Source organism: Indicator indicator, chromosome 25, assembly GCF_027791375.1.
Source record: "Indicator indicator isolate 239-I01 chromosome 25, UM_Iind_1.1, whole genome shotgun sequence".
NCBI classification, from domain to species: Eukaryota; Metazoa; Chordata; class Aves; order Piciformes; family Indicatoridae; genus Indicator; species Indicator indicator.
Window position 1 is genome coordinate 7,515,494 of NC_072034.1, and position 26,897 is coordinate 7,542,390.

Here is a 26,897-nt window from a genome sequence, read left to right on the forward strand (position 1 = left end):
ATCTCATTAGATACTATTTTGCTGGCATTAATGAGAACACCACCCTGAATTCTGAAGCTGCTCCCTTTGTCACAGCTTCTCTTGTAATATTAATGGCAGTTAAAAATAACTAGTTGTGTTTTATCTGTTTCCTCTGCACTGCCTCCTGCGTATGCTGGCTGCATTTTTATTTGTGTCTGTGGCAGGCTGTATAGGTCTCCTATGGCGACGAATTCACCAACTGAATATGCTGCTCTTGCAAATCAAAACTTCAGCTGCTGAGTGCCTGATGGAGATTTTCCTTTCATTATTTATGAAAACAATCATGCTGGTGTTTTCCACTCCCTTCACTCTGTTAAAAGAGTAGTTTTGCTCTCAGAATAAGCTTCGGTAAATTGAGGTTTACTTTAAGTGGAACCGAGTCTCGTTTGTTTTGTTGGGAAATCTGGGCCAAGGTTGCCAGAGAATGGTTTTCCAGACTACCTACACAAATGTTTCTAGACCTCAGACTGGACATGGGATGTGTCAGAAATGCTCATGCTACTGTCTAGCAGGGGATCAGGATCAGCTGTCATCTCCTGTCGTGGGTCAGGAACCACACAAAGTTTCACAGCCAGGGGCATCTCCTGAGCAGTCAGAGTTCAGCTGAGGTTGTTAGAGACAAGCATTTCTCGCTGTTACCTCCAGAAACACTTCCATAAGTGTCAGGGTGCTATTTAGTGACAGATAAATAAACTGACAGCAAGACTCTCTTCACATCTCAGTCTTACAGTTCACAGATATCCCAGCAGTCCCGAGAAAGGGTGCACGAAATCCATACCAGTGAGTGATTTGGAATGAGTCAGTGTGGTCACCTATTTCTGCATGCAGAGGTGGAATGGTGAAAGAAATGTTGCAAGCCTAGCTGTATAATATGACTCTCTGCAATCATTTTTTGAAAGAAGGACATACACCAGCTGTGGACAGAGGTGTGTGGTGGCTGGACTGGCACAGTTTATCAGCTTTGTTTTCATGTTAGGGTTGCTTTAAGGGCAGAACAGCTCCAGTAATAGCCAGAGGATGTACTGTTCTGAATTGCACAATATCCTTCAAGTCTTTCTGCAGTTCTTATTTCCAAACCCTCATGACTGAGTTGTGAGTATGTATTACTGTTGAAAGATATATATATTTAGAAACAATGTCTGCTTTATTTTCCTACTTTAGCCAGAAGCACACCGGATGGCCTCGGTGTGCATCCCAGATCCACAGATCTACAGCCCTAGACAGCTGCAAAATGGCTTGAATATTTCATCTGGCTTTTTCAAACTAAAGCCTGAAGTCATATATTCCCCTCTTCTATCTTCCCTTTCCTCCTTCAAAAAGCCCTTGTTAAATTTTTTTCTAGAGCAGGAATTTTGTAATTGATCTGCTGGAGGTTTGTTTTGGTGATGTTTTTTGTTTCTGCTCCCCGCTGCAGCTGAAGAAGCCCTTAGTGGCATCCGCAGTTCATTAAGCCCTTTAATTCTGCCTGCTGTCGTGCTGCTTCACGTTGCCAGTTGTGGAATAATCAGCACTGAGGCAAACTCAAAGAGAAGGGGGAAGGGTGAGCTAGAGTCTGACACTGCTGACAGAAGACAAGATCAAATGTAAATAGATGTGAATCGCCACTGTGGCATCGCTGTCGGAGGAGTGTGTCGTCTTCTTGTTGCAGCTGCATGCAGAGGTGGAGGGAATTCAGAGCAAACACAAAATCCTTCTTGGACAGAAAAAATAGCAAAAAAAAAAAGATTGTTTCTCCATTGTCCAAGTGTGGTCTTCCTATTATTTATAAATACTATGAACATTATATACATACATGCATATACATCTATGTTCATGTATATATAACTTCAAATATATATCAACTCACTGAATGCACACACACACATATATATATATATATAAAAACTCCTCGTATATATAAACTCCTTAATCCCATCCACTACAGAAAATGCATATCAGTTGGAGATGGAAACACCAAAATTATTCTGGTGACAGACTCAAGCTGAAGAAGAGCATACTGCAAGAAAAATGAGGGTGGTCTCAGGAAAAAGAAAGTTCTATTCATCCTCCACAGTGTTTGGATGTACAAGCATCAGGCAGGGACAGGGAAGATGCTCTGCAGGCTGAAGTAGCTCAAGTTTGTATGAGAAATTTTAATTAGAGAGCAAATTCAATGTTTCAGTAGGCTGCAATTGCAATTTTAGGATTTTCTTGCTTCAGCAATTCCAAATATAGCCCTCAAGACATCCAGTGTCTCTGAAATAAGCCTTTGTAGATAGTTAACAAATACAAATAGCAAAGCCACAGAGCATCTAGGAATACAGCCTAATAGTCAGCATTTCATCATGTCACTCCAGACCCCTCTCTGATTCCCTTCACTCCATGGGATAGCTGGGAGGGTCAGAGCAGAGTAGAGATGCTTGAAGCCATAATTTGGGTAATTCCCAAATAAATGATGTTGTATAAAGGGAAAGGTGGTCTGGCGGGGGAGGATGGGGGGTATTTGAGGGGGTGGCTGAACAGTGCTGCCTGCAGAGCAAAGCAAGGTGAGGGAGTGCCAGTAGCTGGCTTTACCCTAGGGAGGATGTGGGCAGGCAGTTATGTTGCTGGTGTATTACAGAGTCCTTTACTAAGGCCAGTTCTGAGTGTTTTAACATATATATTTCAATGCAGTGTACTCTTGTCCTGCTTTGAGCTAGAAGAGAACTAAACCTCTTCAGTGATTTTGCTTTTCAGCTCAGCCTCTGTCAGTGATGGCACTTTCTGCAGTGAATGGCATATTTTTACAGACAATGTCTGCTTCTGAAAGTCATAATGCTGATGTTTAGAGCTACTGCCAAGGACTGGTGTGCAGAAAGGCTCTTGTTTAGACTTGCTCCCAAGGTCACTGCTAAATCTTGTGCATCACATTGGGATGGAGTAAGAGGCTGCACTGAGGAGGAGTGAACAGGCCAGGTGACCCTAAGCTGACCCAAAGTTAGTCTGCATAGGTCATATTCAGTATAATAGTGAGGAAGCACGAGGGTCAAACCTCTTCTTCAGTGACTGGTGTGTCCATTCTGCCTTTGATCCCAAATGATGTCATCCTAAGTCCAGTTCCAGGATCCAGTTCCTGAATCTGGTTCCCATTTGCTACTGAGCCCAGCCTGGGACTTCCCCAGTGCCTACCACAGCATCAGTGGTGACAGTGATGTAATTGCCATCAGAGGGGTTGAGTTTGTATATATTTGTATTTCTTTCGTTTCATGCTTATTCTTTCCATTAAAGCTGGTTTAGTTTTCTTTTCCAACCCATAAATCTCTCTCCCTTATTCTCTTCTCTTTTGGGAAGGGAAAGGGCTTCACAGAGAGCCTCTGTCACTCATCTAGTGGCCAGCCCTGCCCTAACCCTTGACAGTTATAAATGGTTGCATGCCTAGACTTTCAGAAGAGTCCTTCTTACCACACACTTAAAATAAACCCCAGGCATTCACACGGTCAGAGTGATTTTTGTATTAAAAGCAAATGTTCAGGTCTGTGTGAACTCATATCCAGCCTTATCCATGGCCCCATGAAGCCTGCCCTGCACACTTCAGAAGCACTGAGCCCCATGGGAGCTTGCTCAAGGCAGGCTGAGACTCCCCCTGTGACAAGGCAATGAATCCTCGGGAGGTTTTGAGTCTCCCCATCAGCCCTCCCTTCTGCAGGGAGAGGTGCAGACAGCAAAAGAGACTGAGAAGATTCTGTGCAGCCACACAAGCCTCACTCATATATTTTGTCTCTGGGGACTGGTGGTTTTGACATAGTTTAAGGCAAAGCAACTATAGTCTGAAGGCCAACAAAGTGCAAAGCCAGCTTCCAGCCAGCTCCAGTCTCAACATCCTGCGTGGGCACTGAGATATTGGTGCTGAGGGGGCCAGCTGGTGGGGTAGAGGGAAATGTTCTCATCCCCAGCTTTCCCAAAAGGTCTGTTAATTAAAAAAAAAAAAAAAAAAAAAGTTGGATATTTACCATCAGATGGTTCATGCAAAATGTTGGTCATGTTGCACTGTGAAGTTGCTGTTATGAAAGCAAATGCAATCAAGGGCTCGTTTTCCTAAGAGGTAATTTGCAGCAAAAAGATGATGTCAATTTGGAATTTTTTTTTTTTTTTTTTGGTCATAGCAAGCATTATTCCTTCAGTCTGAACGTCCTGTTAATGGGAACTCATAGTCTAACTCCTTGGTCACACAGGGGAAGGTCTGTCCTGAACTGGGAGGCAGACTGAACACTGCAGCTCCAATGCAGTGATAGACATGGTGAGCTGGTCTAGACCCGATAAGGGGTGAAAGGAAAAGAAGAATCATAGAATTGTTAGGGTTGGAAGGGACCTCAAGGATCAGCCAGTTCCAACCCCCCTACCATGGGCAGGGACATCTCACACCAGATCAGGTTGCCCAGAGCCACATCCAGCCTGGCCGTAAAAAACCTCCAGGGATGGGGCTTCTACCACCTCCCTGGGCAACCTGTTCCAGTGTCTCACCACTCTCATGGTGAAAAAAAGAAGCAAAAAGGAGATAATCTGTTTTTTCAGGTCTGCTAGAAGTTGGCATGATCTGTCTGGAATAATGTTGTAAGCTGTGTCTGTGGTCTTATCCCAGGTTTCATTAATGAGTACACTGTCCCAATCAGATGTGGAGCAACTGTATGGGACAGGGCTAGGAGCTAGATCAGCCTGGAGACCAAAAAAGGGTACAGGACAGATTTCATTACTGTCTTCAGCTTCCTAATGGGGAGGTTACAGAAAAGATGTAGCCAGTCTTAAGTGTGCACTGTGAAATGAGGAGAAGCAGTGGTGGGTCATGGTGCAGCAATGTCAGGAGGACAATTTTCATAGTGGTGGTGATCAAGCACTGGAAGGAGTCACCCAGAGAGGAAGTGGAATCTCCATCCTTGGAGACTTTCAAAACTCCTCTGGACAGGTCTTAACTTCAGAGTTGACCCTGCTTTGAGCAGGAAGTCAAACCAATGGATCTGCAGCTGGCAACCTGGATTATTTAATAATGTTGGTATTTTATCCACTGTGAGGCCACATCTGCTAAGGTCACACCCAGGTGTCTGTATCAGAGAACATAACATTGCTGCACATCCACATGTAGCAGATGGTGGAGAAGAGTGTACCAAAAAGACAATAATCTTTCATGCAGCTGTCACACTTGCACACTGCAGCACCTTTCTGCCTCATTTTGGGAGCAATAAATGTCATTACAAAAGTAGTCTGTCTCTTTTTTTTTGCTTATCCACAACCAGCATGTCAACACCATGTTTAATTTACACTGTTCTGAATGTAGCATTACATCTTAATGAGTTCTTTTCCCTCATACATTTTATGGGAGAAATTAGTTTGAGCCATTGCTATTTTCTCTCTGTGACTGCTGGCTGTCAGTGTCTGTTGTAGCTTAAATGGTGTGGGACAAGGTAGATTTAAATCCCTGGCTGTCAGCAGGGCATTACAGCCTCAAAATCATTTAGAGGATTCAGAGCAGCATAACAACAAGCAACATTTGGAATAGGAACCAGAAAGAAACCAAATGTTTTGTGAAGCCACTAAACGTGACCATGCTTAGGTCACCCTCTTTTCCTGTGTACCAGCTCTGCTGACAGAGAGGAGGGATTGTAAATGTACTATTGACCAGAATTCTGCACACCTATTGCAACACACTGGCTGCCACCTTATTAACTGTCTGCCCATATTGTGTATTGATTGCTTTTTTGCACGTAATGTGGTAAGCTCTGTGGGGTTATTCCATATTTAAACCTGCAGAAGACCAGGAAACCTTTAGAGATTCCAGCAGTTTATCGACTCCTGTTTATTTTGGAAGAGGGCCACTGCTTGTGTGATTCATCTGCACAGCCCAGACACAATGTTAGCTGCTATTACTCTGCTGCTGGAGGCAGGACTGGAAGAGGCTAACATAGCAGTGTGAATGTACAATGGGAAAATTGTTTTCACACATTAAGGCCAACCCTATCCTGGGCTACATCACAAGAAGTGTGGTCAGCACTTACAGGGAAGTGATTCGGTCACTCTACTCTGGTGCAACTTTATTTGCAGTGCTGTGTCCAGCTCAGGAGTCCAAGTTGCCCACCCCTGGAATTGTTTGAGGTCAGGTTAGATAGGGCTCTAAGCAGCCTGATCTGGTTGAAGATGTCCTTACACACTGCAGGGTGTTGGACTAGATGACCTTAAAATTCCCTTCCAACTCAAACCACTCTATGATTCCTTTAGTGTCATTGGCTGAGAAAAATGGAACAGCTCCTGTTAAACAAACTTGGTTTTTAACCTCCAGTGGTATGTGCAGTGTCCTATATAGTCTGAAGCAATTTAACCAAGGCCTGGTTGGATGAGACCTTGAGCAAGTTGGTCTAGTGGAAGGTGTCCCTGCCCATGGCAAGGGGATTTGAACGAGATGATCTTTAAGATCCCTTCCAACCCAAACCATTTTATGACTCTATACCTGTGGGGTTTTTCCTCTTACTCAAACTACATCCAATTTTTTTAAATTTTTTTTTTTTAAAGCTGAATGAAGTTTAAAAGTTTATTTGATTTAGACAATTCCAGCCAGAGGCTTCCTCTTCTCCCATGTATATGTCACTCTTAAGTGGCAATTCTTTTTTGCTAACCTTGCCTCTGATTACTCCATAATCAGTTATTTATGTCCAGTGAGCAGCTTTTCACCACTGCTTTAAATTCACTCTAGTGAGATGAATGTGCTTACATGCAATGTAAAAGCCATTAATACCCAGCCAGGTCAGTAGGGCACTGGTACATTACATTCAGTTATACTTTGGAGACCCTCCAGGAGAGGTTTTGGACTGAAGCAATATATATCTGGGTGAGGAACTGCTAGTGCAGAGGAACAGAATATGGCTCTGCCTCTAGATAATGCTGCTCTGCAGAGCTAATTGTAAGTGTGCTATTTGGGTGTGCATTTCTTATCCCATTGTGGTGCATATATGCAACATGTACAGGCATGGACATGCTCTGGGACTCTCCTAAATTTAGAGTTTGGCAGCCTTTAAAGTTCTCTTCTGCACACTGCTCTATATTTAGAAGCTGTGCCTCCAACAGCAACTCCTTTTCCCTCCTTTCCCTGCTTTTATACCTTTTGAGACATATTTGTCCTTTCTTCTTGTCCTATTGACTAGACATGTGGAGGTATAACACTTTCATGGGATTTTTTTATAGCAGACTAAATCTTCAGCTGGGAAACTATAACTGCAGTTATAACCGCTAGCACAAATATATCACTGAGATCTCTTGTGTTTGGCCCATTAATCCTTTGCAAAAGTCTTTCAAACAACAGCTTTTGACTTTGAGTTTCCAGTTAAAGTAGCTTAGGTAGAAGATTTCTGCACGTCCAGGTTGTTTTTCTCAATATTGCTCTTCATGGCACAAAAGATTTCACAACCATCACCAGTCCATGGTTCCTCTGAGTGCCACAGCTGTTTACAGTAGGAAGTGTTTAGGCTACTGAAAAAGAGAGTTGAGGGGGAGCAGCTTTAAGCAATTTGACAGGACTGATGCTGGTACCTCTGGCTGAAGTCCCCTCCTCTCACATCACACTTTTCCCTTCCTTTGGGCTTGAGCTGTTCCCTCTGCTCAGATGTGGAAGTACTGATGCTGACACAGGTTGTCACTGGAAGTGTTTCTGCTAACATATATTTTGCAGAACTATTTAAGATAGTGTTCTCTCCTGTTTAGTTCTATTAAACAAATCGGAGAGCCACCGACACATCTTCAACCTCATTTAAAAGCCATCAGAAAAACTTGGCTCACATATTCCTAGAGCACCCTGGAGTTCGTTGTGGCATTTGTTTTTCTTAGGAAGACCAGTAACAACTGCTAGGAAAGTCTGTACATGCCAGAGGAAAGTTCTGGGCATGTTACTGGGGAGCTCCTACTTACCTGCTGCAAAAAGCATGTGCTCTGTCCCCAGGTCCCCTCCAAAACCCAGTATGCCAGAGAAGCCTTCACAGCCAGGCTCGACCCTCTGTCTGGTATGGCCAAGAAACTCTTTTTCCTCTCTGGGATTATTATGTTAGGGAATAATAAAAAGGAGGATGCCAGCAGGCTCTTGCTACATGGTTTGGGCACGTTGCTTGGCCTTGTGCTTCAGATGCCTGCAAAGGGTGGCAAACTCTTACTATCATTCATCTCGTGTTAGGTGCTGCTAGCATGAAATAGCTGATTAAAGCTGTACCTCATTCCTTTCTCAGTCAACATTTCCTTCCCTGGGGAAAGGAATCTGTATTGATGTACAACTCAAGGAGCTACTCTTTTCCTCAGATGTGTTAAAATACTTAGTCCATTTTTCTTCTCCTTCAAACTCCCAGGGCTGTATGGAGCCCCACAAGACATGGAGATCTTCTCTGCTTCCATAGGGATACCCTTTACACAGCGTGTGGAGTATTAGCAACTCACAGCAGAGCAGAGGAGTGCAGTTTAACACAACAAACAGAGCAGGCTGGAAGCCTATCAAAAGCTAGCTTGACTACTTCTGCTGCCATTAGCCCATCTTTCTGCCTTCCTTTTGCTTAGAGAAAGCTGACCATATGCAAGGTGCCCATTTTTGGAGGATAAGGAACGGTTCTGGAGAGAAGTATCAGACGAAGCTATAAAGGAAGGGATTTTTTTTGAACCTTAAACAAAGCTTTAATCCTTTGCATAGGAGAAACAGCATCTATAGCTTTTACTGGAGTCAGAGGACATCACTGCAGGCTGGCCTTTCTTACCAAGGAGCTCCTAGGTAGCACAGTTAGTCCTGGTCCCAGGCTCCTGTGCTCTACAGGGAAAAGAAACCCAATGGTTTTCAGGCTGGGTCATAGTGAGAAGTTTCTTTCCTTACAGCTGACATGGGGAAATGGAAGCTGCTTCTTTTCTCAAGCAATGCATGTCCTTGCACAAGGAAGAAAGGCTTGCAAAGAGGGCTCTTAGCAGAAATGATATCTGAGCTTGCTTTGGAAGAGCATTGAGAAGATCTCTTGCCCTGTGCTGATACTCTCCCACCAGCACTGCTGAGGCAGGGAGCAGTGAGGTGAGATCCTCAGTGTCTAGGAGGCTTCTTGGCTCTCCCCAGCACAACCAGCAGCAGAAAATTACTTCAGCTGCCACCCTCCTTTTGAGGAGATGATCTTGATGGGACAGAGGAAGCTCAGGCTCCATGCTTGCTACCGAAAAGCTATAGCTGAGGGTGGTCCAGAGGGCGTGCTGCACATGTTCCAGGGAGAGAATGAAGGATTTTTTTTTTTTTTCTGTCTCTAGCCTACAGGTTTCACAACTAATAAATTAAATGAATACTTCCAAAAATGAAAAATAAAAAAAATCTGGCTCCCATTGCTCTGAAAAAGAATCACATAATCTTTCAAAAGATTTTTTTTCATAGTCATTTATTCAGATAGCACCCAATAAAAATGCAAAGCTCGATTGTTTTGAGCAGTGGGAAAAGTTTTAGCTTAGAATAACATTAAACAATCAAAACACAGTAAAGGATAAATACCTGGAGTGCAATTACATTTTGCCAAATGCAAACATGGTCATATATATATCTGACACCTATAGCAGTTTGGAATTGTATGATCCTGTAATGTTTCCCGGATAATTAAATGCAGCTAAGATTTGTGCACTGCACAGCAACTGGAGCCCAACTGCTGCTGCTGTATTCCTGGCTACACTGGATGGGTATGTGCTTTCACCATGAATCTGTGACTGAATAATTACAGAGGTCAACGAAAATCTGAAGATGAAGATAGAAAAGAAATCAACAGAATGTCAACTTGAGTTGGCACTTAAGTGGTCACCTTTAAGGCTTTTCTCCTTGAAATAAAGAAGATAAGGAAAAGTAAGATAAGTAGGATAGTTTATACCTTTCAGATGTACCTTTTCAGGGTGTCTTCAAATTAAAAGAGGAAAAAAAGCCAACTCTGCATGGATCTTTCAGTTCTTCTAAGACCTAAGTCCTGATACCACAAAACACAGATCTGGATATGAAATGAGATACATGAAATGAGGATCTCTGCATTCTGCCTAAGGCCGGAACCTAAAATTCAGAAACCTTTTATCATCTGGGAAGAGAAATCTCTCTGCTTAGAAGATAGTTTAATGCATTCAGTGTGTAGTACCCACTCTATCTGAATTTCCTTGTGAGTGAAGACTGCAGTCTGGGTCTTCACATTTCATTCCCTAGATAAGAGCTCTAATGTCCTGAGTCATGTTTACAATTAAGGAGCAAAGACAAGAAGTGCACTTCAATTTTAGCAAGGGAGATGAAAAATTAGGCAACCCTTTTAAAAGATAAGGCTGGTAAAGCACTGGAATAGATTGCCACAGGAAATCAGGAAGCCTCCAACATGAACAATCCTTTAGTGCATCTGCTCACAACTACTGGCAATATTAGGTCCTAACCAAGGGTGGGTCATAGGAAGGTGTGGAGGAGGATGGCTTGGTAAATTAGTAAGAGTTGATCCGCATAAGATTTGTTGTATGCCTTCTCACTGTTGTTGATAGAGCCTTTACTCTACCTTTATTACTAAGGTTCAAAGAAAATAGCTTGAAACAATGGCTTGTACCTTCAGATGCTGTGATAAAACTGTTCCTCCACTTCTAAGTGTCGTCTAAAATGTTTATATTTGTGTATTTTTACATTGGGAGATTGCTCTTCCAAATACCTTACTCAACATTACTCCCAAAATACACATCCATTTCCTCAGAAAGTAGCTGTCAGAGGTGCAAATCTTGACAAAGCTTTCCTCAAAGTGGCTGTTTTCCATAGAGAAGCTTGATGCAAGCTGCTAACTTGGTTGACACAGGTTGTCAAATTACTACCAAATGTTAGTTACTACTGAGCTGTGCTGTGAGACAGAGGTAAAAGCTCTTTTCCAATCACCCTTCTCTTTCAGAAGACAGGTAAAGAACACAGAGTGCTTCAGAGTGGGCCAGAAGATTTTTTTCTGTTACAAATATTTCTCAGGAAACGTGGAGATGACACCATCATTTTTGTAGGAACACATCTTGTCCTGTGAGAAAACATCTTACTCTGATACATCCTAAGAGTTTTCCATAAAGCTCCTGTTAGGAAAGTAGAAGGGAAGGAAAGGCAGGAGCAAGTGAGGAATCTGACAGATGAAAGCATTAGCTACAGGGCAAAACTACATGGGCTTTGCTGTGTTGGCCCACGGAACGAGAAAGGATTTGTCACTTTTTTCAGCCTGTAGACATTTATCACCCTTTGGTTGGATTTCAGTTCTCCACCTTCAAGGGTGGAACTTCATTGGCTTCAGTTAATTTATTACTGGTTTAGATATTATGCTTTTGGTGACTCTCCAAACTCGGTTTAAACCACGGACTTTTACATGGCTTCTACTCAAAACCATTAATTGGCATCCAGTCAGCTGAAACTTGGTCAAAGCTTGACATCACCTGAGCACACATTTGTGAATTAGCAAAATATGAGTGTTGGGTGATACATGTCCTCATCATTTCCATTACTTCCCAATGGTGGGTGCATAAACAAGCCAAATCTTCTCTGTATAAGTCAAAATAAATGGATTCAGTCAATTTGTATTCGATGTTATCCACATAGATTTTTTTTTTCAGACTATGCTGTTGCTCTTCAAGGGTTGTAAAGCACAGGAACATTGTCTCTGTCCTGAGAGTGCTTATTGACAAGCAAGAGGTCAACGCAAGCCTAGCAAGCAGCTCTTATCTTTTGTAATTTTTCTCCAATGAATGATGTTCAGTTATCTAGAATGTTTTGGAAATAATGACACTAAAACGATATTTGAGCTCTACAGGAGAACAACATGACAAAAAGAAAGAGAAAGTTCTCTTTTAAACATATCCATTTAAAAAAAGTGAAAGTGAGGCAGCTGGAAAGTACTTGCAGCCCTGACTTCTGGATTCTTCTCTGACTATTTGTGCCAACAAAGATGATACCCTTCATGAAATGTATAACAAGGACAAAACAAACAAACAAACAAACAAACAAAAAAAAACAACAGCAGTACAGCAACCCTGGCTGCTTGGAGGATTACACCCTGTTCTTTATTCAGTGTTGCAATTCTCTTTTTCCAATATAAGCTGGGAATCTTTATGAAAAGCTCAATAATTTAATGGATTAATAACCCTTCCTTGAAACGTGTAGGAATATAGGAAGGGCAAACTAAAATCCTGGAAGCATAAATGTTTGTTTTCAGTCATTATGGAAGAAGATAATTTCCATTATATCGCAGGAAAAACTCAGATTAAGAAAAATGGCATAAGCTCCACCTCTTCTTTGATTGAATATGGTCAACAGCCTGTGTTGACTTGGATGGAAAGCAAGAATTACACCTCCATGAATATTTTAGGCTTATTTCTGTACTGTGGATTGCTGAGGGAAGGGGGAACAGCTGAGAAACATATGACTTGAAACCACCTTTTTGCTTTCCTTATCCCAAGAATTGCATGGGCTCTAAGTTTGAAACACTCCCCTCTAGGGCTTCTTAAAATTGCATCCAGCTGCAGTGGGCTCTAATGGGAATAGTCCATCACAGCGGTCAGCGACATCAACACCGCTCCCAGCAGCACTCCCAAAATACGTGGGCTGGTGGTTGGATTGTGGCCATCCCCAGGGCCTGGAGGTATTATTTCTCCAAACATATTGCTGAATGTTGTGCTATTGTAATAAAAATGTAAAGAGAGAGGGAGCAGTGGGAGCAGCTCCTTTTAGTGAGAGCTGCAAGGCCATATGAAAAGACAAACCAGATCATAATCGCTGTATGGGAAAGAGACTTCGCTTCGTAGAGGGACTTCAACAGTGTTTACTTCAGAATATATTCCTAATGGGATTAAGGGCACACAAGTGATGTGTATGACAGAAAGCAGCAAGCAAGTCTGTTACATGGTGTCAATAACAATTAAAATAACATGGAGACTCATTGATCTTTTTCAAGAACAAGTTAACAGGGGGCAGTCAGTCACTCATTAAGTCCCTTAGACTCAAAAGAACAGCTTCTAATCCTACTGTAAGCATGGATTTTCGTTTGCTAACCTGTTGTAAAACAGTAATGTAACTCAGAGAAGACATACTACATGTTAAACTGAAAAGGAGCAAATTGAAAAGACTTGGGTTGAAGTGCCCATCATCTAAACCCTGCATGTGATCTGAATTAAAGATATCGCAGTATGGATAGTCAAAATCATCCAACAGACTCTCAGAAGGTTTGTTCTTTATTGAATATGAATTCTCTCATGGGAGCATGGAACCTCTTTCCCTCTGTCACCTCCTCCCCCCAAATCCTAGAAATATTAAGAAATGAGCAAACCAGACAGCTATGCAGAAAAATGAATGAAGCTATTATAAAGAGATTTTGATCTGTAGCTGGAGAACCGTCACCCTTATTGTTGCTTCTCCCTCACTATAAAAATCTAAGATTTAAATCATGATCCCATTAAAGTCAGAGTGAATACAGACAGAAATAATGGTTCAGGACTTTCACCACTGACCTCCCAATGCCAAAATTTGAGAATCCCTCTTGGCCAACCCAATCAGATCTATATATTTCCATTATTCCCAAGCTTGCAGAGGTTCACCTCCTGTATCTCCTCACTGTCCTCGTCTTTGAAGGCATCTAGACCCTAAGCCTGTCCCTGCAATCCCATTCTCTCCTTGTGTGACTGGTCACCTACCTACCACATGGTGCCTGTCAAAGGGCATGAGAAGTACACTCCAAAGTCACAAGAGCTGGTTATGTCCTCAGCCTTCTCCCACCTCACTTTCCCCAAAACCAGCCTCCTTTTAAACTTCTCCTCTCCAGCATGCATTATTCATCCAAGCAGACCTCTGGCTAACAAGATATTTTCTGCCTCCCAAGTCCTGGCTTGGAGGTTCTAGAAGAAGGCATGGGGCTAGTAAAGGACATTTAAGAATTAGTGTGTAATAAATTGCTTCACATTGAGAGGCTTTATAGGCTTTTTCTGACTACTGCTGAGTTGAAATTAACTTGAGAAGTACTTCTGATCATCAGAATTTGCAAATGATGAAAAGAAAATAATCTAACAAGATGCTGATTTATACACAGAACAAGAGAAACAAATACAGTAATGCTCTCAACAGTCCCTGGGGCAGCACAGACTCATCCTGAACAAGTACTGTCTATATGTCACACATGTCCTTTTTGCACATTTCAGAATGCAAAGAGGAGCTCTGAGCCTGCAACGTGGAAAGACTGTAAGATTTCTTCTGCTGAAAAGACAGGGAGGATCTTATCAATATTTATCAGTATCTAGGGTGTAAGGATCAAGAGGATGGGGCCAGATGATTTTCAGTGGTGCCCAGCAACAGGACAAGAGGCAACAAGTACAAACTGGAACAAAGGAAGCTTCATCTGAACATGAGGAATTTTTTTTCTAGTGAGGGTGACAGAGCATTAGACCAGGCTGCTTAGAGGGGTTGCAGAGTCTCCTTCTCTGAAGAGATTTAAAACCCACTTGGACATGATTCTGTGCAACCTGCTCTTGGTGAACCTGCTTTAGCAGGGAAGTTGAACTAGATGATCTCCAGATGTCCCTCCCATTCTGTGATTCTGACATTAAACACTGACTGCCATTTCTGAGGAAGAACCACCAGTCACTGTGACCACTTAGACCTTTTTCTTTAAGACAGTAGTAGCCCAGCATAGTCCAAGACCATGGGACTTTGATAGTAGTGGAAGAAGAGGCACAGAAACGACCAACACATTGAAGAGAAAAATCCAATAAGCAACTTTTGAGAGCTCTCTGGACCTCTCCAGGTAGCTTCCCATCTATATTGTATCTGATTTGGAAGGTGGACTTCAAACTGAGCCTCCTGTATCCTATATAAATGCCTGCCTTAATCACCAGTGGACTGACTTACTGGCTTTCCATCCCTCCATCCTCACTCATTTTTTCACAAGATGCTTTTTGAAGGTAAAGTAAAGCAACATGTGAAATTATGGAACAAAGAAGTTTCCTGCCCAATATTGAGGGATGAGAGCATGCAGCTGATGGGAAATAGCTGCATAAATGTTATCTCCTTTGATGTGCATATTTCTGTGCCCTTTCTGTGTTTGTGCTTCATCAGCAAATGGGGTTGGAAGCACTCTGAAGGTTTTATTTTTAATATTTACACTGCAAACGCAACATGAAAGCATGTAGTTTGAGACTACAGTCATTCCAGGAATGCCAAATTCAGCTTGGTTCACGTAAATTGTAGGCTTTAAGCCTAATTGGTGAAAGCAGCTCACATTTGAATCCCCAATGTATCCTTCAGTTCTAATAGAGGTGAAAGCAGAATCCAACCCTGGGTTCAAAATTGCTTACAATTTAAAAAAATTCATCAAGAAGTAATGCAAAGTTTTGCTTTTGCTCATGAACCTAATTTTGTGCAGTTCTCTGTAAAATGAAAAAAAAAAACCTTCATTGGTTCAGCTCACAGTGTCAGAAGAGCAAGCCATAATCTGAATAAAGGTTAGTTATGTGGGGATTTCCCCCCCACCCCCCACCCCTTACCTTGGTTTCTGACTTATCTTGTTTTAAACTTTGCTCTAGACAATGCATAGCTTTGTGAGATGTGGTTTCTTGTATGTCTTCTGACAGCCTCAGGAAGCCTGACCAGTCTTTCCACTTCGAGTTGCTCTGGCATCATACTCAGTGCCATCACACCCTAAGCCTTTGTCTGTGCCTGGAAAATGACTCAGAATTCTGACTTCTGAAATACCTCCTTGTCAGAAAGCAAGGGACTGCCAGATTTATGGTGAATCCAGACTTCTCCTTGGCTCTCAAGTGGAACTAACAGTCTCCTCAGACTTGAATTGTTATCAGTGCTCAGGCTGGGACTTGCAGGCATTTGTTCATTTTCACCAAGTTCTGTGGTTTCATAATTGAAATACTGAAGAGTAGGAAGTCACAGCAATGCTCTGGGTGAAAGGACCAAAGCAAACTGATAAATGAGGGTGGTTACCAAAACAAGCTGTGGAAGGCATATGGTCTATCCACACTGACATGTGCTTGTTCAAAACCCAAAGCAACAAAGATGAAGACCAAGAACAAGACTCTGGGGACTGCTGTAGTGGGTGCAAAGGGCACAGTACATGGAGGGCACTGCAGAAATGAAAAACCAAAGAAGAACCAGTGTCTGGATTGAGTCCAGAGTAAAGGGATTGCTTTCAGAAAAGATGATTCAAAAATGAAAGCTATAGTTAAACACACTCAGAGGTCAAAGTAAGGGAAAAGGTAAGTAGTGTGCTCCCTGAAATGAAGCAAGCTGCTGGCTCCCTTGAAGAGGCTTCACATGGAGCAGAAGGTACAAAGGAAATGCTGCTGTAATATCCCCAAGTTCATCTTTATACACAGTACAAGAACCCATCACTTGCATTGTTAAATGCACTAAAAGTTAGTGTCAGGTTTTTTCTTCAAAAAGGTGATTCATGGAATTCTGCAGTGCCAAGACAAATTCTTTTATTCTCTTCCATCAAGCATTTCACTTATCCTGCAGGAAACCAAGGAGTTACTGGGACTGCCAGGTTTTCCCTGTTAAGATCAATCCATTTCTATTAATCCTTTATGTAAATTTTATGGTTAATCCCTCTTCTGTGTTACTTAACTAACACAAGCTACAGAAAAGAGAGCATAACACTATGACCAGAGAAAGAAAAGCAAAGTGCTTCCTGCACAGCCTGTAGGAATTGCCAGCCACTGCAGCTCTCAGTTACTGGGAGACACAGAGTGTTCTCCTGACTGCAGCATCTGGCCCTGTGAAGAGCTCCATGTAAAGAAAACACATCTTGCTGCTTGTCAGCAATCAGGTGGAAGCAATCCATCCCCAGTTATTTACTGCTGTGCATAAGGAAACAAGAGTAAGAGTAGATAGTGTCAAAATATAAAAATGCTGTAAAAAGGGCTTGCAAATCAATGAAATGTTTGTCCAGGATGTTGAATTTCACATTAGAGTGTCAGCTGGGCTTTCTGACAGAAGAGAGGAAGAAGTGGTATAACAATAAACAGGCTACTTCACATAGTAACGTGACATGCCAGGCTCATCATCCATAAATGCATAACTGGCTATTTCCTGGGGATTAGAAACCCAGACTACTGTTGAACTAATGTCCTGGGTTCTTTGGGGAGGGGTGGAAGCAACAGCAGTAATGAAATTTATCTCTCCCAGTTAAGCAAGACAAATGTTCTCTGGAGAAAGGCTGAGCTTTCTGAAGCCATACATGCTTGTGGGTGTATGTATATCTCTGGGTTTGTGTGTGATGCCATGGTTAGCTGCTAGATTGCCTCCTCCAGAACCAGTCATGCAAGAGGATAAAGAGACTGCTATGGAAGAAGGCTGAGCTTTCAGTATTAGAAAGAACATTTTACATAACTGAATTATGAATCCTCACATCATTGACTCTTAGAAACCAAGCTAGAATCAATGCTCTGTTTTATAAACAATGAGGTATTGCCTGGGTAAGAAAGAACAAGCTCCTTCCTGCCATACCAGAGTGCTCTAATTGCCAGCCCTCAGGGCCAGTCACTTGCTTTCTCTCTTGGACTCTTGTGGAAGCCTTGAGAGAATGGTTGAATATTCAGTAGGTGAAGAAGAGGTGGCCCATAGCCTGACCAGCAAGGTAGTCATCAGAGAGCCTGAAGAAGAGATAAGGTCAAGCAGGGGAAGGAAGGGAGTATGAGTTTTCCACCTTATTTTTTTTTTTTTTTGGTAGAATTATGAATTTTGACAGATGACTAAGTCCAGCCTAGATGGAATTCCTAAAGTAAGAGCCACCCCAGAAAAGCCTCCTATTTCACTACCAATCAAGTGAGTGCCCAAGGCACTTCTCTGCCCAATTTAGAACAGCCTGCAGATCTCAGCAGCTACCTGGCCTGTTTGGTTGTGTTCTTTATACATCAATTCCCTGCTGGACCCAGGAATTCTGACAGAAAATGTCTATTCCTGCAAAATTAATTGAAATTGCTCTCAGCCACCTTCTCCGAAGATGTGCAGAACATCTTCAATTAAACTTTATCACTTCTTTACTACTGTTTTGTTATAATATAGAGGGGGGGTGGCACTGGATTTCTGTGGGTTTATGAAGAATACATTATTCTAATACAACTGTGTATGGGATGAGTTACTGAGCTGCAATTTTTCAGGTTGACAAATATCCATAGTGGCATACAGCTACCTGCAGCATTTTTGCATGTCCTTCTCCATATTGTTTTCATCCAGATTACAGCTAGCTATCTGGGGTCTCTAAGCAAATGAACTGTAGTAATAAACACTGTCTTCTATTTAGAATAGATGCTAAGAACAAGCTGGGTTGCCAATCCTGTGCTAAAAGCCTCAGTTATTTTGCTCAGGATTTCGCTCTCAGCAGTGCCTCTCAATTTGTGCTTCCACCTCAGTTGCTATCTGATTCCTAGCTAATATTATATTTGTTCTAGTCAGACTAATACGTATTTGAACTTTTTCAACAGGCACTGAAGTTGTGCACAAATACCATTAGCAGGTTTGTATTGCATCAAAAAAAGAATTTATACATAAAACTAGTCCCAAATGTGCATTTTTCCCACTTGAGATGTTGTAAAGCAAGATGTTTAGAGACCTGTTCAACTAAGATCTCTTCTACATCTAAGGTTAAAGCCTTTCTGAATCATATAGATCATCATGAAGCCTTTCCCATGCCCTGATTCTGGAGAAATTAAACCCCAGACCACTAAGGTCTGGAAGTGCAAACCACTTGGAGGGAAGCTGCAGCATCTTTCATCTGGGGGACCAGGACAAGGTGTCACTACTTTATGGTGCAAGCAGCTAGATCAGTCAGATCCCAGAGTTCACCACTGTAATGGATTTGAATTCCCTTGTTTCTGGAAGGAAGTCATCTGGAGATCTCAGCTGTTCTACTGTGCTCTACCTGCCCCACCTCTCATTTCTGTTTGTATTACTTAAGTTGGCATAAAAAGACTTACAATATTAGTCTTAAGTTCTCAGATTCTTCTACTTGTGATGATGGTTTGGGTTGGAAGGATCTTTAAAAGTCATCTAGACCAATCTCCTTGCAGTGAGCAGGGACATCTTCAGCTAGATCAGGTTGCTCAGAGCCCTGTCCAACTTGATGTGGAATGTTTCCAGGGATGACACATCTAGCACCTCTCTGGGCAACCTGTGTCAGTATTTCACCACCTTCATCATAAAATATTGCTTCCTTATATCTAGTCTAAATCTATGCTCTTGATCAAAGACTGTGACAAGACAGACCTACCTGTAGATAAGTATAAAATCACAGAAAAAAACCCCTGTGAACCCTAGACATCATCCGAGCCAGCCATACATTCAAAGGAGCACTAACTTCAAAGTTACATCATATGGAAAAGTTTACATTTCTAAATGTTCATCAAATCAGACATTAATTAAAGGGTGCAGCCTTGGAGTGGATGCATTCTCTTTCATCTTCCAGCAAAGGTTTATCCACATCCTCTCCTAGTTTCTTGCCGGAGGGCAAGAAGTGATTTCCTCCCAGCATGAATCAGCTGTACCCTGCACCCTCCTTTCTGTAGCTCCATGCTGGCATTTGCACTTGTGTTTAATTTAAAAGTAATAAATGTTCTATTTGCTTTAAGGATGACAGTCAATTTATCATCCACAACAGTCATGTACACCTAAAAAAAAAATTCCCATGATGCCTTTGCTGGTCTTGCTTCTCACATCTCAGCTTCAATTAGTTTTCATAACAGACAAGGATCCTTGTCCTGCATCTGCCAGACTTCAGACTGAGCTACATGTGATCTAGATCTCCTGACGTGACGAAGATCTCTGGATTTTCCCTGGGAATATGGGAATCTGCAGCTGTAAAATTAATTCAGCTTATTTATTTTAAGCCACTTGCTCAATAGTGCCATTTTGACATCCATAGCAAACTACTGGAGCTGCTGGTGTACAGATCTGGTTGACACAAGAGCATCAGGTCAGCCAAGGACTACCACAATGTTTCAGCCTTTTTCCTGACCAGAGTCAGAAGCCTGCTGTTGCCACAATTGTCTAGGTGGTTTTACTTATGCAAATATCTTCAGAACCAATAGTGGATGAAAACCAGGATGTTGTCATTCCTGAGCCTGGATTTGAGTTTTCAGATTAGCAAATATTTAAACTAGCAATGCCTCACAGATAATGAAGGACAGCATTTACCATTAGCATTTCCCTCCATAAGGAGGGCTGAGCTACTCACCCAATATTCCCAGAGTTCAGAGGAACTTCACATTTCAGCCTGGCAAGCTGATATCACCAGCAGATTAAGAAAAACATGCCAGCTGGCAATTAGAGCCCTGAGCCCCAGTCACAGCAACATCTGCTCTCCTTATCACGTGCTTCAGCTCTCCCATAACCACGCAAAGCTTTCTCTCAGTTCAGAAACCATTCAAGCATTTAATAAATAGAAATCAGTGTATCGAAACCTCCTCCACAGGCTGATGCCTTCTTGAGAAGTTGAGTCACTTCAAGTCACTAAAGATTTCCTTCCTGACAACAACTCAGCCACACAGCATCTTCTCAGTTGTGTATCCTTAGCAGTGATAAGAGGAACAACAGAACTTGAGCTGCAGCGAGGAAGGCAGGTGCTTCAGCTGCCCTTCGCTGCTTCATGTAGCCTGCTGCTGCCTTTGGTGGTGTGAATGAGCTGTTGTCATCAACTGTTGGCATTGCTGCATTCAGCTCTTATTTTTATTCTGTTTTGTTGTCTTGTTTCAAATTCTTCACCACTGCTTCTTGATCTTCTTGTAACAGGTGTAAAATTTAGGGGGAAATAGTACTTTGGATGATGTAGGTGTGGATATAACAAAAGACTAACCTTTTTTCTTTCATTTAAAACATTGTCACCCAAACAGGCAAAGGTGATAAGAGGCTTTTCATAGATTTTTTTTCTTCCATGAAAATAAGAAACAAACAATAGTTGCCAAATTCTAGAGTAAAACTGCAACACAACACTTCTGACTCTGTCCAGACTCACAGAAACATTCAGGTTGGAACAGACCCTCAGGATCACCAAGTCCAACTCATAACCCTCTTCTACAAAGTTCAACCCTAAACCGTATCCCCAAGGACCACATCCATATCACCTTCAAACAAAGCCAGGGTTGGTGAATTAACCACTTCCCTGGGCAGCACATTCCAATGCCTGGCCACTCTTGCTGGGAAAAACTTTTCCTGCTGTCCAGTCTAAAGCTATCCAGTTGCATCTTGAGGCCATTCCCTCTTGTTCTATCACTAATTACCTGTGAGAAGAGACCAGCCCCAGCCTCCCCACAAAGTCCTTTCAGGTACTTGTAGGTAGCAATGAGGTCTCCCCTCAGCCTCCTCTTTTCCAAACTAAACAGCCCCAGCTCCTTCATAAGATTTGTTCTCACATTCCAGCTCAGTTTTCCTATTGAGGATATTTTCTTTCTGCAGAAATGACCCTCAGAAATACAGGGAGGAGAAAAAGCATTTAGCAAGTTTTTTAATCAGGGTGTTTGAAAACCCAGACCATGGAAGTCGCTGATGCAATTGTGCTAATCCTTTTCAGATATATATACATGGCTAATAAAATAATGCAATGCATTTCCCACATGTCCTTGTCCACATCCTTGTCAGAACTGCTTTAAAAGCTTGCTGTTCCATGAACAAAATGAGAAAGTTTTTAAAGAGTAGTTCAGCTAAATTAAAAAAAAAATGTGTGTGTGTGTATATATATATATATTCCAAGTTTCTTTTTGGCCTGAATAAAGGGATTTTTCTTCCGCCACTCTACTTCTAAATGTTATCTTAAATTCCTACCAATGCAATTAAGAAGAAATGTATCAATACAGAAAGTAATTGATATAACATAGCATTTTGCTTAACATATGTCAAAGGTCTATCCCTTGGTTTTGCTGCTTAAATAATCTCACCTAGCTTAAAGAAAGCCAAGTTTATTTCCTCACTCAAGGAAACTGAGGACTTCACAAGCTCAGATACTAGCACTGCTGAAACCAGCACCATTTTTGTGACAACTTTGTGGGAAATCCTCAAAGAATAGGTTCTGCCCCATTTTTGACCACATCAGTCTCCCACTGGTTGTCCCATCCCTTGCACCACAGCTGTTCCAGAATGACTTTGCTTCTTTCAGACTTTTTTTCAGCAGTTTTAGCATATGAACAACATAAAATGAAGAAGATTGTAGGAAGAGGCTGCCCTTATCCTTTTGCTGCATATCACACAAGCCTCCTAGAAAGCAAGCTTATCATGAGAGACTTGGTAAATGGAGAGTTGTGATGGTTACACTGTTACAAGAGTTAACCAATCTGACCTAAAGCATTTAAAGGAATTTTTTTGATTTATAATTATCATTCATACAGGCAGTAATTACAACTGCTCATCATTTACACCATGCTTCTGAAATCGCTCTGAATGGTTTTAGGGTAGCACTTAGACCAAGTGTAAGCCCTAGGATAAGGATACAGATAACAGTGGAATTTCAGGGAAGTTTTAAACAAATCCTCCAAGTGGGCTTACAGTTGTATGGCCTTCTGCTGACCTTAAACCCTAAAGGGATAACTGTAGGGATACCAGGACACTAGAAAATCCAGTGGCTTCAGACTTGCATAAGTAGAGTCATTGCTGGTCACTAAGGAATTATTCTGTCAGCTCACTCAACCTTGCCCTTGATTTCCATCTGTAGTGAATTGAGGATTTATGGTTGTTTAAAACTGTCTACATTTAGTCCATATCTAAGGCTAAACTACAGCAGTCCCTTTATCACCCAATGACCCCTCCTCAGCCAAGAAGGGGGAACAGAAAAAGGAGAGGACACCCATGGGCTGAAATGAAAATAGATTAAATGAAACAGCAAAACTAATACCAACATAAGGTACACAGAGTTATACTCAGTCCAGTAAGTGTGCAATACTCACAATAAATCAGAGAAGGAAGAAAAACAGGGTCTGGAAAAACCCAAAGAGAAGCCCAGACAGGAGAGCCTTCTTTTTCAGAAGACTCCCCCTTTTATACTGGGATGTTCATGACTACTACACCCGTAGCCAACTCAGGTCAGGGGCCCTGACTACCTTCAAATTGCTAATAGCCTGCAACACATGGCTGGCCTAGGATTCTCTCCCAACAAAATCAGGACACCTCTCCTCAGACTGTGGTTCCACTGATAGAACTACTGGTATTTGAGATCAAGTGTGGATAAAGTTAAAACATCCTTTAGAAAAAAAAAAATCCTTTAAGAAAAAACCCCAAACCCACAAGCCAAATGGCCCATATATATATATATATATATATTATTTTCCCCCCTTTTGCTCAGGAAAGGGAAAATATGGCTTCTCTAGAGGCATTACATCAATGGTGTTAAATGTGATACACTAATGAATCATGCATGGCAACCTTTCCCCAGGGCAGCTGTGTAGACATTAAACAGACACCCCTCTTGTGTTCACTAACTTCAGTTCCCTGATTAGCCCAGGGTGCATGAAAGTATCAAAGATTTGAGCCATAGCCAAAACGTGTTAGGCAACGAGTGTCCAGTTTCTGTAGTGCTCCTCCTAAACCATGCTGGTATCTTCTGTGGAAATCACAGAATGTTTGGGGTTGAAATGGACCTTTGAAGGTCATCTAGTCCAACCTCCCTGCAGTGAGCAGATGGTACATAAGGATTCTGCACCCATAGATACTTCTCTTGTCAAAGCAGAGAGGCTACAGAAGCCCAATAAATTCACACTTTGTTGTCATCAGTGCTCCTTTGTGAGGGCAAAAGTTACTGAGCAAACTGTACAAGTTTCTGTTTCCAGACCATGTCCTGTGATTGCATGGGCCATCATACTCATCTGCCCTGCTCAACAGAGTACCACCTGTATTAGAATCCCCTTCTGGGATTCCTGCTACTAAGCATGTTGTGTAAAGAGGTGTTCAGCTTTGCTCCCCATTTGCTCACCTGAGGTTAAGAATATAAGAGAGATTTCTAAGGAAGTGTCTGGAACAGGTTGCCCAGAGAGGTGGCAGAAGCTGGCTGGATGCTTTTAAGGCCAGGCTGGATGAGCAACCTGATCTAGTGTGAGGTGTCCCTGCCCATGGCAAGGGGGTTGGAACTAGATGATCCTTGAGGTCCCTTCCAACCTTAACAATTTTATGGTTCTATGGTTCTATGATTTCTGACAATAGTACAAAACTCCCCTACCTGAAAATGTCTGTATTATGATCCTTGACTTTGTCTTTCACACACCTTCACTTTCTGAGATACAGAACCACTGTACTTCAAAAACATGTGTGATTCAGGAGCTGAGCATGTGTTATATTGTATCATACCATACAATTTCTCTCTCTTTTTTAAAAATCATTAATATACACTTTAAAAAAAAAAGTTTTTTTCCTCATACTGTAGATAGAAGTTGTTTTGGATTTGTCATTGCCAAATCTGAAAGTTGTGCTATGAACAGTGTTTTTACTGATTTTTTTTTCAGTAGGGAGGGACCACCTCGGGCCATAGGCTGAAGATACTGAACAAATTGCTTGATTGAGAAATGCAGAACCTTCACTTTTTGAAGTGAAGATAGAAACAACCAACAATACAACAATTTCTTGTGAAATCCAGCTTCTAACATAGACCTAGAAACACAAAACTTCCTCACCAGAAGTAGGGAAAAGTGACTTCATAGAATCATAGAATTACAGAATCATTAGGGTTGGAAAAGACCTCTAAGATCATGAAGTCCAACCTTTTACCCAGTCCCTCCATGACCACCAGACCAGGTCCCCAACTGCCACATCTACCTGTTATTTTTAACACCTCCAGGTATGGTGACTCCACCATTTCCCTGGGCAGTCTGTTTCAGTACCTCCATGTGTGTGTTCTATATGTGCATCCCACAATCAAATTAATGAATTAGATAGAAATAGCATGAAAGAAGTAGAAAAATGCTAAGAATGTCTGTGGTGCTGTAGTGCACTCTTGACTGCCCTCACAACGGCAGACTGCTCATTAATTCTCATTATGTGGGGTGAGTTAATTAACAGTAATGTTTTTGTGTCATGATACCCTAAGGATATAGTGAGGCAGTTGGAAAGGAGAGGTAAGAGAATCTTTTGAGTGAAGCAAGACAGCTGCAAAAACCAGACAAAGGTTTTGGCACACAACCCCTTCCTCAGACCTAAAAGGAAACATCAACAAGATTGGGACATTTTCCTAAGCTCCAGAAAGTCTCCTTTGCCCAGAAGTTCATCTGGGGTTTTTTTTTTCAGCCCTAGTAAAAGTTGTTACCTCTCCCTAGCAGCTTCAACAGGCTTGCTACACCCAGATATTGCTGATACCAACCACAAGAAGAAATAAAATAATAGTTCTTGCTATTAAATCCCCATTCTTGTATCTCCACTGTTGGGGATGGGCTGCCTCCTAACTCCCACCTTATTACAGAGAAAGAATTGAAATAAAAAGATAATAGACTCAGGTTTCTGTCTGCAAAGGCCCACTCATTCAGATGATACTGCAGCAGAGGTAGCAAATACTTCACAGCAAAAATATTCCCAAACAGGAGATTATCTGGTTAGGGCTGGCCATCCTTATGGATCTGCATTGCTTATCACCTGCTCAGCTGAGAGAGCTGGCTGTGGAAAAAAGACAGTTTATGCATTATTCAGGCTTAGTCTTCTGATAGAGTCGATTGACCTTGTCTTCTGTGAAAAGAAGCAACTTCTTCTTCCTGGTGGCTTGCAGAAGAGTAATGGCTGTGGTGATAATGAATAGCTTATTCATATTTCAGATGTGAAATACCAAGAGCATGCTAATTAGAGAAGGTCAGAGCACATGGGAATACAACATGAACCTCTTAACCTTGGGGAACGATTAAGGAACTTTTATCTTTTGTTAAGAAATTCTAATCAGTCTTGGAATGGGATCCTTGATGTTCTCCTCTGCACACCATCCCCCAAATCCCTTTCTAGGTCACAGCTACTTCTTTGCCTTGCTGGAGTGCAGCTGGACCCAAGGGCCTTGTGTGCTCTCAGGTGGCCTGAGAGTCCCTCGAACAGCTTAAATATTTGTGAAAATGAAGGAGATGAAAGAAGGAATATCTCAGTGCCCCTGGGAAGAGACAGAATAGGAAGACCAAAGAAAGGAGTTACAGTCCTGGCACACTGGGCTTTGTCATTCCCAATACCTTGTTTTTTCTATATGGGGCAGAGCTGTTTGCTTGGGAAGCCCAGCCCAGAGTTGGAGCCCCTTCCACCCTTGGTAGAAGAAGACAATGCCTTATCCCTGACAACAAACTCTCCTCTCCTGACAGTGATGGAATAGGGTTAGACTGGCACCTTCCAGGACAGAACACTGATTTGTGACTATCAGCACAGAAATTTTGCAATCATAGAATCATAGAATCATAGAATCAAGAAGGCTGGAAGAGACCTCAAATCCATTTAGAGACAAGCCCAAAAGCCACCCAGCTCATGACAGATGACAGATCAGAGCAATGAGAATTTTTAATTACTGCTGTAACCTGCTTTAACTTGTTTATTACCTATGCAAAAATAAATATTTCTATATTTTCCCTGAAATCCTCCAGCAGATATTACACCTAGTGGCTTATTGAGCAATTTTCACTGAAAAGCATGCAGAGGTTTGAAAACGTCTTTTATTGAAGTGTCAGCATCCCATATCTGACTATTGACACAATCATTGCATATTTTCAGGCTAGGGTTGTGTCATCTTCAAAGCTGAAGCAGATCTGCTATTTTGGAATCACCTGGGCAAGGGAACTGTAATTTTTGCACTCCAGGAGGTTTGATCCAACCTCCATTAAAAGTGGCTGGAAAACGCTTGCTGATTTTAGTGGGAGCTGGACTGGGTCCCCACAAAATGTCACTGATACTTCTTTGTATTTTGATGGCTCTA